Here is a 12,883-nt window from a genome sequence, read left to right as displayed (position 1 = left end):
GAAGAGGGGGATAAAAATTGGGAAAATGGGAAGCATCTATAATAATGTCAACAACAAAAAATATTATATCCAACTTTAGATAAATAAAGTTGAATTTTCTGGAGGGGAGGTGAAGGATATTTTAAGTACTTTGTGTGGGGCATTCTACAAACACTGGGAATCAGATGGTGAGCAATAACAGATTTAGTTTCTAATCCTGAGGAGTGACACATACAGTAGCCAAATAAATGCATACGTATATGGTTATGAATGGTGGCAACTACTCAGGGGGAAAAAGTTAACCTGACCTTTCATAGGGGTTGGGAAAGGCTTTCCTGAGGAGGCAACATTTGCCAGACATGCAAACATAGAGTTGAAGATGGAAAGTGTTCCCTGATATTGATGGGGGACTCAAATGTTGGAAAATTTTAGTTTCAAGTAACAGCTAATAAGCGTAGTAATCACTGTATGTAACAAGCTATTGTTTCAGGAACTGGAGGTATGTCCCACCTTGACTCCAGGAAACCATAAGCAGTTCCACCTCTGTGCCTCAGGAGGGCTGCAAGCAATCAAGACAGTATCTGAGCCATTGTACTCCTGGGTGAGGTGACCACTGCTCATGACACAAAGACCACTGCCCAAGGTACAAGGACCAGTCAGTGCTTAGAGCAATGATGAAAGAACACTGCAGCTTTTATCGGATTAACCTTTTCCCTGAATTCCAAACCCTTGACCTACACTTTCTTTTCCTTATAAAAAGGGCCCATTTACATTGAAATTAAAGAGGGTCTGTTAATATACAAACCTGCTGTCCTCTCAGATCACCAACTATTTGAATAAAGGGCCCATAAAGATTCAATCAGTGTCTCTGCTATTGAAAAATTGGAGTCTGAAATATGTAAAGAGGTGTTTAAAAACCTTAAGGAAAACAAACACCTCAATATAAATATAAATGTGCAAGGAATGTGAGAGACAGTTCTCAGAAGAGCAAACTCAAATGACTAATAAATATCTGAAAAGCTAATGAAGCTCACCAATAGCCAGGGAAGTGGTAATAAAAAGCACTATGATTTACCATTTCACACCAAGTAGATTGACAAAAATTATTAAGGTGTACAATACTGTGTATTGTTGAGAGTATCAATTAGAACAATAGCAAGTGTAAAATACCAAAGACAAGTGAAGGATGTATATTCTATAACCTGTCCATTCCACTTTAAGAATATATACCCTAAAGAAATTCTTGTACATGTAAACATAGAGGCATAGTGGAGAAGGCTCACTACAATCATTTTTTTATTAGGAAAAGTTGAAAACAACCTAAATTTCCTGAGAATAGGTTAATAAATTTTGTTGTTTGCATACATTGGAATATTATGCACTCATTAAAATGAATGAACTATACTTATATGTATCAAAATGGATGTCTCAAAAATATATCATTGATTTATATTTTCCAGGGAGAGAAACAGGATGGCTAGAAGTCAGAGGTGATAGAAGTATTTTTATTCTTTTGGGACCTCATCCTTTCATCAAGTAAACATATTTCTTTTTTAAAAATATACTTAACTTTAAAAGTGTTGAGTAACAAAAAGGTTGCAGAGGAGTGGTATAAAATTTTAAAGAAGTTTAATACAGACAAAATAAAGAGCAACCAGTTCTCTTATGCTCCCTTCATTGTTTATACAACCAAAGTCTTACAGTTTAATTCAGATGAATCCAGATTCCTCCCACTGTTTCTCAGCCTGAGCCACTGCACTGGTTGGAAACCAAGGCTCTTGGTTTTCTTCCATTATTTGCTTCTGACAGTAAAGACAACAGGGGAAGAAAAATATAGCAAGGAGCATTGAGATATCAGAACGTATATAAGCTGTGAAGGGCTCGGCCACGGAGTTGTCATTGTCTTCCATCCCTGGGGGCAAACGCACAGTGTGCAGAGCAGCCCCTGTCCTGGGCAGCCTTCCTGAAAAGCCCAGCTCCTCTGGCTCATCTTGTCAACTGTTCTTCCTTCATGAAGACAGTTTAGTTCCTTCTGTCAGAAAATTATCACAATGTGCTTGCTGAGTTAGAACCAGAAACTGCTGAAATTGATTATATACATTGTCAGATTAAATAGATAAATTGGCTGGTGTCTACTATATACCCTGCTGGGATTTGTAACTCCTGGTGACCCTAAGTTCAGCTCTCTAGTGAGGGAGAGCTGGGCCTTACCTCGGTCCCCTCCAACTGGAGGCTGAGGTCTAAGCTTTAATGCCAACTTGACAAAGTCTCAGATGACTAGCTCAGTCTCTTTTCTCATTATCAAGTTCCTCTTCTTTGCATCTTTTTTTTCCCATTGGTAGCTGAGCCAGTATTCAAATTTTCTAGAGAAGCAATGAAGAAGAAAATACTCTTTTTCTTAATGTACTGATTGCCTGTTGGACATCCTGATCTTCTGCTGATATCCCATGTCACGACCTGGGCCCACTCTGTCATGACCTCCCAGGTCAGAACCAGATGAGCATTGTCTTGCTTTCTCCGTGGTTGGCCCACAGATCTCCCTGCTCAGGATCTTGCACTTGCTTCTGTCAAGGCCTATGTGCCTCTAATTGGCTTGATGTTCACCTTTCCTGAGTGTCTGAGTGGCTTCGAACCTGGAAAGAGAAGGACTAATGTCCCAGGAGGGAGATATGCAGACTCAGCTCCATAGGTGATTCTGAACTGTACCTGCCTCACATTTCTCTGTTTTTCCACTGAAAAGCTTTGTCATTGTCACTCTTGGAGTTCATGGTATTTGTAGTAGGTAGAATTCTAAAATGATTCCCAGGGACCCTCACTCTTGCTTGTATAGTCGCCCTCACTGGAGTGTGATTGGGATCTATGAACACAGAGGTATAACTTCTGTGATTATGTTAAGACTGTATGGTGGCTGGGAGATGATCTAGGTGGAGCTAACCTTATCACAGGAGCCCTTAAATAACAGACTTTTCTCCAGCTGGTTGCAGGAGATGAAGTCATAGCAACCCGAAGCATGAAGCAGATTTGTGCCATTGTTGGCTTAAAGATGGAGGAGCCATGTGGCAAGGAATGAGGGCAACCTTCAGAGCTGAGAGCTGCAGCCTTCAGAGCTGAGAGCTGCCGCCTTCAACTTATGATAAGCAGCAAGGAGACTGACCCTCGCTCCCATGACTGCCATGGACCAAGTTCAGACAACATCCTGAATAAGCTTGGAAGCTGACCCTTTTCCAGATTCTCTGGCACAAAACCCAAGCTGTCTGAGACCTTGATTTTGGCCTTCAGAGACCCCAAGCAAAGATCCCAGTTCAGCCTGCACAGAATTCAGACCTACAGAACTATGAGCTAATAGTAATTGTAAGCTGCTAAAATTTGTGGGAATTTGTTATAGAAAATAAATACAGTAATAATTAGAGATAATCCAGCTCACAGAAATTTGTTACCTTTCTAGGGTAAAGCAAGGTGGGAAAAAGAGAAGGAAAAAGGAAACAACCACCACCATACACCTTGGATGTGATTCTGAGCAAATGAAAATGGCATATTTTCTTTTCTGTTTTTCACCTACACTAACTTCCTCTGCCTCTTTTAAGTCTTTTCTTTGTCTTTTCTTTTTCTCTATTTCCCCTCATATCTAAATTGAGATTGTGTATGTGAGGTTCTGCACAGGAGTGTGTGTGAGTGTTTAAAAGGGAATGTGGGTTGGCTTCATGCCCTCGTTATCTGCTTTGAAGGATATACTTTGAAGCTGGGAGACTGGCAGTGTCTGTGGTCAGGAGGGATTGCTTAGGAAGGTGATGATTGAGGTGGGTGGTCTATGTGCCCTAAAGATATTGGTGGGTGTTAGGAGGAGCATCTCTTAGGTCCTTCTGCAGCCAAATTACCTTTTGTAAACTTCAAGCCTCAGAATTCTCTTCTAAGAAAGGGGGTACAGTGCTTGCTCTCTGAGTCCTACTCAGGCACCTGTATAGAGGAGCTAATACCTATCTTGAAGACGGTGAATCTTCAAGAGAAGTGAACAGGACTCAGTGAGTCTCTCTGGCTCTCTGAGCCTCTGCTAACACCCCTATGGGTGCTATTTCTAATTATCTACCCAAGAGCTTATGGAGTTGGATTTTTCAAAAATCCTTGTGTCTTAGAGCCTAACACATTCTAGGTTCTGAGTAGACAGTTTTGACTACATCAATTCATGGACTCCAGTTAGCTACTGGCTGATGTCAAGGAATGGAAGAGCGTATAGCCAGAGACAGGAGAGCAGCCAAGGGCCTGGGAAGCAGGGGAGGTGGGGTTGTTAATGGGCTGCTCAGGTCTGGGACAGACTCTAGGCAACCCAGAAACTTGTGTGGCATTATCTGGCCACGTGTGAGATCATTTATAACGTGAGCTCGTCCCCTGGGCATGTATTATGGTCACATTCAAGATGAGGAGGAGACCAGGTGTGGTGTGTCCATGTACGAGAGAACTCTGTTCTGGCAGCTGTTCCTTGCAGTGGAAGGTGGGGGGCCACAGCCAGCCGACATTTCCTGAGAAATTTAACTGGTTCTTAAGCTGGGTTCTAACGACAACTTCCACTTCTGTACCTGGTCTGGCGGAGGTGCCCTTTCTCGTGTCGGAAAATGCTTTTCTATGAACAACTCACTTTCTAGGTGATAAGAGAGAAGCTAAGAGCTGCTACACCTTTTAGTGCTCACCCTTCCTCCTGGGCATCCTTGTGGAGTGTTTTTGCAGCATCAGACTTGTTAGTGTGAGGCTGGGGTGGGAGCCGGCACTGAGAAAGTTCCTGGGTTCAAGTGGAGTGAAAGTCCCTGCTTCTGCTGGGAGAAGGGACAGGAGTACAGGGGTTTGTGAGATGGGCTCCCACCTCTGGAAAGGGCGTGGTCACCTACAGGTCCCAGTGTCAGTGGCTGAGGGCGGGGGACAGAAGAAAGACCATGAAGGCAGGAGTGACTGCATCTTCCCACAAGTTCTGCCCAGGTCAGAGCTGCTGGTGTTTCTTCTTTTCTAGACACAGAGCCCCTCAGGGGAACAAGGGAAGCGTGGCTCAGTCACCTCACACACCTCCTTGATGGTGCCCCTCTAGTTCTGCTGGGTTTGATCACACAAAGGGCTTTGTTGACGTTCTGTGATTGGTCAGGTGACAATGGCACTGTCACCACATTTGCACGCCCACTGCTGAGGCAGAAGTAATGAGTGGGAAGAAAGCGAAGGCTGTAGCTGCGGCCAGCAGAGGGTTGGAACCTCAGAGGTCCCAGAGGTAAATTAAAAATATTTCCATGTACTGACTCCTGGCTCTCTTTCCATTCTGATAGAATCATAAGTAATTATTCAACATGCCAAGTCCAAGGATATAAGAAACATGGCCCCTGCCCTTGAAAAGCTGACAGTGAGCTGGAGTCAACTGAGAACCTGTGCTTAGTGTACAAGGTGGGCAGGGCTATGGGGAGGGATCTTCTTGGTGGTGTGAGGTAGAGGCTGTCCTAGCCCTGGACACCCCCAAATACCCCAAATGGTAACTCCATTTCCTGCATCCAGAGTCTAGAGACCTGGTCTCTGAGGTCTCCAGGTTGCATAATCATAAACAATTGCAGACAGATTATCTCAACACTCCCCGCAGGGTGACGGCAGAAGAAAGAGTAATGAAAGGACAGCATTATGAGTTTTAAACAGTCCAATCCGAGTTCTGTGAAAGGAGCAGCATCTTATGAATACAGAGAGACAGAGTGGAGACCATATTTTTAATGATCAGTGATGATGAGCTCTGGGTGATAAAATTCCTGGTAATTTTCGTTTTCTTATTTACGTGTTTTGTGTAACTATTTTGCTATGATGAATATGTATTACTTTTATACCCAAATTATACACTCCCATAGTTGAAGCACACTCAGTAATTAGCAAACCACTTTTTAGCCTCCTCTTCTCTAAGTTTCATGTTTTAAAATAAAATTCCTTTTGTTTATTCAGTTATATAAAAAAGTATTTGGGTGTCCTTGGAAACACACACACACACACACACACACACACGGATCAGTGGGAAGCAGGGAGAGGCTGGCTGGATCGCCATGAAAGGGCAACGTGAGGTCATTTCGGGCTTCACATGGAGGGGCTGCCAGGACACAGGGGCTGCACTGTGCTCTGGGCCCAAGACAGCGCTGTGATAGGGACTTGAGCTGGGCCTGGGAGCACTGAAGGGCCCTCCTGCAACTTCTCAGGCTTTCAAGCTTCTCTGATTTGGGGATGGGTGGAGGAGGGGAGTGCTGCACGGGGTAAGCTATACTTTTTCAAAATCTTTCCACCCTTTTTGGTTAGGGCGGATAAGTGGCCCTTTACATCAGAGCTTCTCAGGGGATCCTCCATCCAACGTTTGCATTCTTTTAAGTTGCATATTGACACTGGGGCTGTGTGAAGTAGGGGTACATGTGTGGCTTGGAGTAGGAGGGCAATAGGGATGAGATAAGATAAGAGGGTCCCCTTTCTCTGGGGGATGTCTTCCTTTTCCTGGTAGAGCTAACATTCAGCGTGGCAGAAGGAGCTGGCAGTGGGGAGGGAAATTTGCAAGGAGCAGGGTAACAATGCAGCATGTATTTTTTATTTTATAGTTGGACGGTGTGGTACAGTGAGGGGGGAAGCCTCTAAGATCAGAAACGTGAACAGATGGTTGCCTGACACACAGTAGGTAATTAGCCAATGTTTTGGTGAATAAAGGAGGAATCAGTGATTTTCAATCTAGAGATGCAAGTTTATTAAGTGTCTGGCAGCCTCCTCTACACCCCAACTTTACTATGCAGCTCTGGCCTGTGCCACAGATAGGATGGGTGGTTCAGTTCCAGGGTGCCTCCGTCTGGTCTCTGCAGTTGGAAATGCCTCAAGGTTCTTTCTATCCAGGGAAGAAAGCTAGAGATCCTGGTGTAGACACGTGGTGGCACTGCACATCGATTTCCAAAGGAGACAATGCCCTGGGCCACATTATGACACACAAAGGGACCTCCAGAGTCTCCCTGTGGGAAGAGAGAAAAAGGACTGAGTTGCTCTGGAGGTGGGTGGTCTCTGCCTGGGGGCTCTGTGGGAGATCAGGTCAGGGCAGGTCTTGGCATTTGACTAGGTCTCAGGCTTTCAACCAGACTGATGGACCCTCCCTGCTTTTTTCTCCCCAGGAAGCCTCTGCCCATAAGTGGCTGTGGGACAAACTCTCATCTGCCCCAGGGAGACAGGACCAGACACTGGATTGATGGAAAGGTTGAGGACATAGGGCTCTGTCTAGTTCCCACTGCTCCAGGTCCCCACTAAGCTTGGATGTGCCCAGGGCTGGGAATGGACAATGCTGGGTAACTCACCCTAAAAGAAGACTGCTCCTTTTTTGGATCCCCCACACATATATGTATGGTTCTGTTATAGCTTGTGTAGCGACAGCTGCATACCTCGTCCTTTTGGATTTCCAGGTCCACCTCATGCAGTTCATTAGGACTGGTGATCAGGTCGAGGAGCCCCCAGCCGGCCACACTGCACACCATGCCTGGCTTCACCACCTCTCCCTTCTTGGGCAGGTTGAGGGGTCTCACAGCATCATTGAGTTGGGCCTTCCTCTGCAGCTAAAGGGAGAGAAAAAGAATTCTAATCTACCAAGGGCCCACAGACTCCAGGGACAGTCATGAATTTCCTTCTTCGTGGCCCTGGGACAAGTAAAGGTTCCTACTAGGAAGAAGGACAGGAAGGACATGACGAAAATCCAAACTCCAGGTTAAAAGTGTGCAAGAACCATTGGAGCAATGGGCCCTACCTGCAGTAACATGATGTCATTGACTTTAGGATGATAGTCTGGGTGGGGGATGGCTTTTTTCACCCGGATGACCTGCTGGGTTGTCTCATTCACGTTGATGTTGTGGGCCCCCAGGGTGACTTCGATTGACCTGCACAAAGAGCATAGGGAGATGTGGGGTCACAGTAGATGCAGCCAAAGGGCCATGAAGGAAAGAGGACAGCTGGGGACAGGGCAGGACTGGAGTGAGAGGAATTGCAGGGGATGGGGGCTGAGCAGCTTTGTGTCGTCTGCTGCTTGGTAGCTTGGGCTAGGGGGCAGTTCGTAGAGCAGATTTAGGGTGCTCAGCCATGCATGGAGCTTGCCCTTGTCTAAACAAAACCATGAATTTCTCTCATTTGTACCCTCAGCCTCCTTTCTATGTCACCTTTGATCAGTCCTTCCTGTCTTCAACAGGCCATTTGCAGTGTACTGCCCCTCTCTCCCCAAAGCTTACCTGTTCTCTCAAGAGCTCACTGTGTTACTGGGTCTGTGGCCCCTGAGAAACGGGAGCCCTGTGAGGTATCTGCAGAAGGGTGTGGGCCCAAGTTCTGCTCCTCACCTTCCCCAGCAGTGAGCTGCTGTCAACAAAAATCCTCACGCACAAGGAAACCTCCACATCTTGTTTTTTTAGGCCCGATCCGAAGAAGTGCCATGTAAGGACGAGAGTGAAGCTTGGCCTCGTGCCCCGCAATGATTTTCCCTGAAAGAAAAATTCTACCCTGTGTGCCATGCTCATGGAGCCAAAGGCTGTAGAGGGGTAGAGTGGGACAGACAGGAGCAGGGCTGGGAAGAACTGGGTCACAGACAGTGGAGTGTAGTCATCAGCTGTAACCAAGTAGGGGGTCCTGCAGATTCCTTAAGAAACACTCTTGGTTTGCCATGTGACCCCTAAGACTCAGACATTCCCTCTGAAAGAAAGAAGAGCAGTCCTGATTGCTTCATTCCTACTGCGGTCCTGTATATGGGCAGACAGGGTCTGTGTTTGGAACAAGCAGTGAGTGCCTGCAGATCCTGGAAAATCCTTCCCCTGTACTCCCTGGGTTTTTCTCCCTGCTGTCCCCAGGCTCACTGAGCTGCTGCTGGCCTGTGATATTCAGAACCCTTTGACTGAGAAATCACCAGAGAGGACTTAGACTGAAGCAGTCAAATACTAGTATTAAGAGACCAGGACACCACCAACTCTGGGATCCACTGGGTCCTCAGCTTCTTTACGAATCTTGGAGAAGGGAGTGAGTGGAGGTTGAGGGTAGATGTTAAGACATCAAGTGAGAATGTTAGTGGCCTTACTTTGATTACAGAAGCCAGCCCCCCTTTTCAAGATGCCAATTCTTAGGCAAGTATTTCTCACTTCCATTTTCCAACCTTCTTCCAGATGCTTTAAAAAAAAAAAAAAAAAAAAAAACCCTCGCCTTCTAGATGTCAAGGGAAGGGGAGAACACTTACATGCTCTCCCAGAGAGCAGCCTTGTGCCCTGCCTTCCTGCTGAGTTTTCATTCAACATCAAATTTTTAGTCTTTGAGGGGGTTCATTCTAGACTTGAGGAAGTTCCTGGGAATGGACCAGGATCACGATGTGTCTCAGTGCGGCATCTGAGTATGGTGAGCCAGTGTGGCATGGGAGTGGGCTTCTGTTATGGGGGATAGTCACTCACCTGCCTCCGCTATGGGGGCCAGAAGAAAGAGCATCAGGAGAAGTGGCTCCATCTCCTCAGGAAGGTTGCTCAGGTCAGAGCTGCTGGTGCCTCTGCCTGGACTTCTGAGACTGGCGTTCTCTGGTGTTGTGGCCCTGATCACATAAGGCACTTTCTCCATGTGCCTTGCATAACTGCTTGGTCAAGTCCCCCGGCCTGGTTGGAGTAAGATCTTATCAGTATCCACATAGGCAACTGTGGCTCTTGACTCAGTGCTGACTACACCAGGTGGAAAGAGGAACTGCAGACTCCAAATAGGGCAGTTGGTGCTGCTGCATCAGCCAGTGTCAGTCCCTGAGCCTCAGAAACCCAATTGTCATGATAATGCATACAAGAACCCCTCATTCCCTTGGCTTTCTCTAGACAGGGTGATTATTTATTGAGGCCCCCTTTTTGTGAGACTTAGGGGTACTTGGGATGTCATTTCTTGCTTTGGGTGAGGAGAAAAAACCATCAGTGATCAGATAAAGATGTTGAAGGCCATGGTTAGAGGGCTGGACAGAACGGTGTGGCAGCAATGCTAAAGGCAGCTTGTGTTAGTAAGAAGTGAGTGGTTTAAAACAGTAACAACAACATTAATTTTGCTCATGAATACGCATTTGGGTCAATGTTTAGTATGGATAGCTCCCCTTTGCTCCCCTTGATGTCAGGGTAGGCTAGAAGCATCGAGTCTGGGATCAGCTAAAGGCCGGCTCACACACACCTAGCAGTTGGTGCCGGCTGTCTGCTGGGCATCAGTTTCCCTCTCTACATAGGATTGTTCTGTCTTTGTAGCCATTGTTGACTTTTGCAGAGTAAACTTCTCCCTGAAATCGATCCTAGCAGAAGTAACATTTTTCTTTCCTATACTTTAAAGTCATATGGTATCCATTCAACCTTATTCCACTGTGTGGGACAGTCAAAAGTCCTCACCTGGATTTTCAAGGAAAGAGTGTTGCCATCATGTAAGAAGAGCCTGTGGGAAGGGAGACACTCGGCTCAGTCATAGCAGAGCACAGCCTGCCACCCTGCTTTAGGTCCACGTAGAGGTGGTCAGAGGAGTTGAAACCACTGATCCATGTCAGCTTAGGTGACAGCCTTTGTAGAGTTTGGGGTCTGCTCTGTCCAAACCATGTGTACTGAGAATGGAAGAGGGTGGGCTGTCCCCGCAGTTTCTCTCTTTTGAAGTGGGAGTGAATGCCAGGAAGTCAATAGTGTTCTCACACTACTGTCCACAGAACTACTGCATGTTGGATATATTTGTATTAAGCTAACATACACATTGAATGTGATTTTAATAAAAACATCATTTTTCTTCTAGTGTTATGTAAGTTCTATATAATTTCTAAAACCTACGTGGACAGAAACATCCAAGAATATCTCATAAAATTTTGACAATAAGAAAAAAGAAAGTTAAGGTAGAGAGTAAGTCTTATCAGATATCAAAAACATCCTATGGTGCAGACTCTGGCCAGTGAAACAAAATAGAAAATCAATAAACATTCCCAAGTACGTAATAAGGATACATAGCTTACATCAAGGTGGCATTTCAAATGATTGGGAAAAAGATAGACTTTCTAGTAAATGATTTGGAACTACTAGATAGTAATTTTTTTCTTTTCCAATAGTGGTTGATATGGTCATGTTTTAAAGACATTAAGTTGGAGTTATAGTTCATATAAACCATGAGAATAAGCTGGAAATAGATGAGACACTTAAATATGTGAAATAAAGCCTTATATGTACTAGAAATGAGCATGAATGAATTTTTTTTTAATAAACTTAGAAGGGGTAAAACATTTCTAGCAATGACTCTAAATCCAAAAACATTCAAAGACTAGATTGATAAATAGCTTTTGATATGTGAAAAAGTAATTTTTACAATTTTGTATATCAAAAAGCAACATAACCAAATTTAAAACACAGGACTTCCAGTAAAGATGCAGGCATAGGTAAACATGCTTTGCTTCCTCTCACAAGTACAGAAAAAATTAAAACTAGACCAAAAACCAAATGTCACCCAGAACTGTTAGAAAATTGAGCTGTATTGAAGACTGACAACCAAGGATTTAAAGAAGCCACATTCATCTGGACACGTAGGGGGAGCAGAGACATGAAAATGGGCAGAGAGGCATGGAGACATGGATTGGCATGGAGAGGTGGTGGGATGGTCAGTCCCACATTCACGTGTGGTGGACAAAAAAGGGAGAAATACCTTGGGAGTGAAGAATCACAGCCACAGCCGAGAACATACAGCCCCAGACATCAGCACCAGGATGATAAATACCCATAACTCTTGGCTGTAAATACCATTGGGTGTTGTGGGGGGCAGGGGTGGGGAAATTAACAGCCATATTTCAGGAGACTCCTCTTAAAGGGCCCATATGGATTTAGGATATATGTAGACCCACTTCCTCTGAGATTCAGCATGAGGGCAACAGCTGGAAGGGCACCAGTGTCATACAGGGAAAAAGTGAAGACACGAAACAGGGTGAGTACCAGGACACAGCTTCCTCTTGGGCAAACCTCCAGAAGCCAGACAGTGGCATTGTCCACTCTCTGAGCTCTCCCCTAGCACAGAGACATAAAGTGGTGAAATGGGCTGCCACATCCTGGTGATTACCTAAGGCTCCACCCCACACAATTTACAGGTGCTTTTTCTACATTAGGCCATGCTGCTAAGACAGGAAGTCAAAGAAACTCTACCTAATACACAGAAACAAACACAGCGAGGCTGGCAAAATGAGGAGGCAAAGAAATATGGCCCAGACTTATGGCCAAGATGGAGGCGTAGGGAGAAATGCTTTGCCTCCTTCCACAACCGTAAGGAGAATTACATCTAACTCAAAACAAAAAAATAACCAACTACCAGAAAATAGAATTACATAGAAGTCCAACAAACTGGTAGTTACAAAATAGAGATGGGGGTCTTAAGAATAATAAAGTAAATGCAGAAGCCAAAGAACTTATATGCACAACCCATGGACATGAACGAAGAGGAAGATTGCTGGAGAGAATGGGGTATCAGGCAGAGGTGGATGAAGAGAGAAAATTGGGACAACTGTAACAGCATAATCAATAAAAGATATTAAAAAAATTGTAAATACAGACCTAAACCTTGGAAATAAATTCAGTTAAATAGTGAATCTATTTAGTATATAAAGAACTCTGAAAATCTAGAAGAAAAAGGCCAAAAAGGTGATAAAAAGACAGGCAAAAACCTGCAGAGATAACAGTAAAATCTATATAAAAAAGTGATGAAAAGAGTCTCAACCTCATTCATGTTAAAAGAAATAAAAATAAATATAAAAAATGATATCTTTTGGTTCACAGGTGACCAAAAATTTGAAAGTTTAACAGCTCACTGCATGGGCACGGTGGTTTTTTTTCTTTTTTTTTAAATCGGTTTTACAAGATATATATATATTTTTCTATAGTTTTACTTTCAT

General features: G+C 44.5%; 1 pseudogene across 1 annotated transcript; it reads right to left on the bottom strand.

The window, feature by feature from the left end:
- Positions 1–6,685: 6,685 nt before the first annotated feature.
- On the bottom strand, positions 6,686–9,576 carry LOC150015994 (mast cell protease 1A-like; annotated as a pseudogene). Its single transcript, XR_016509764.1, has 5 exons — positions 9,417–9,576; positions 8,325–8,465; positions 7,745–7,874; positions 7,302–7,556; positions 6,686–6,965 (listed from the first exon to the last, which is right to left on the bottom strand). The product of XR_016509764.1 is annotated as a mast cell protease 1A-like (transcript).
- Between the last annotated feature and the right edge of the window lie 3,307 nt (positions 9,577–12,883).

The sequence above is a fragment of the Furipterus horrens genome, unplaced genomic scaffold (genome assembly GCF_987537825.1).
Source record: "Furipterus horrens unplaced genomic scaffold, mFurHor1.1.pri manual_scaffold_3, whole genome shotgun sequence".
NCBI lineage: Eukaryota > Metazoa > Chordata > Mammalia > Chiroptera > Furipteridae > Furipterus > Furipterus horrens.
Note: the sequence above shows the minus strand (reverse complement) of the source record. Positions and strands in the feature narration are given on the sequence as shown.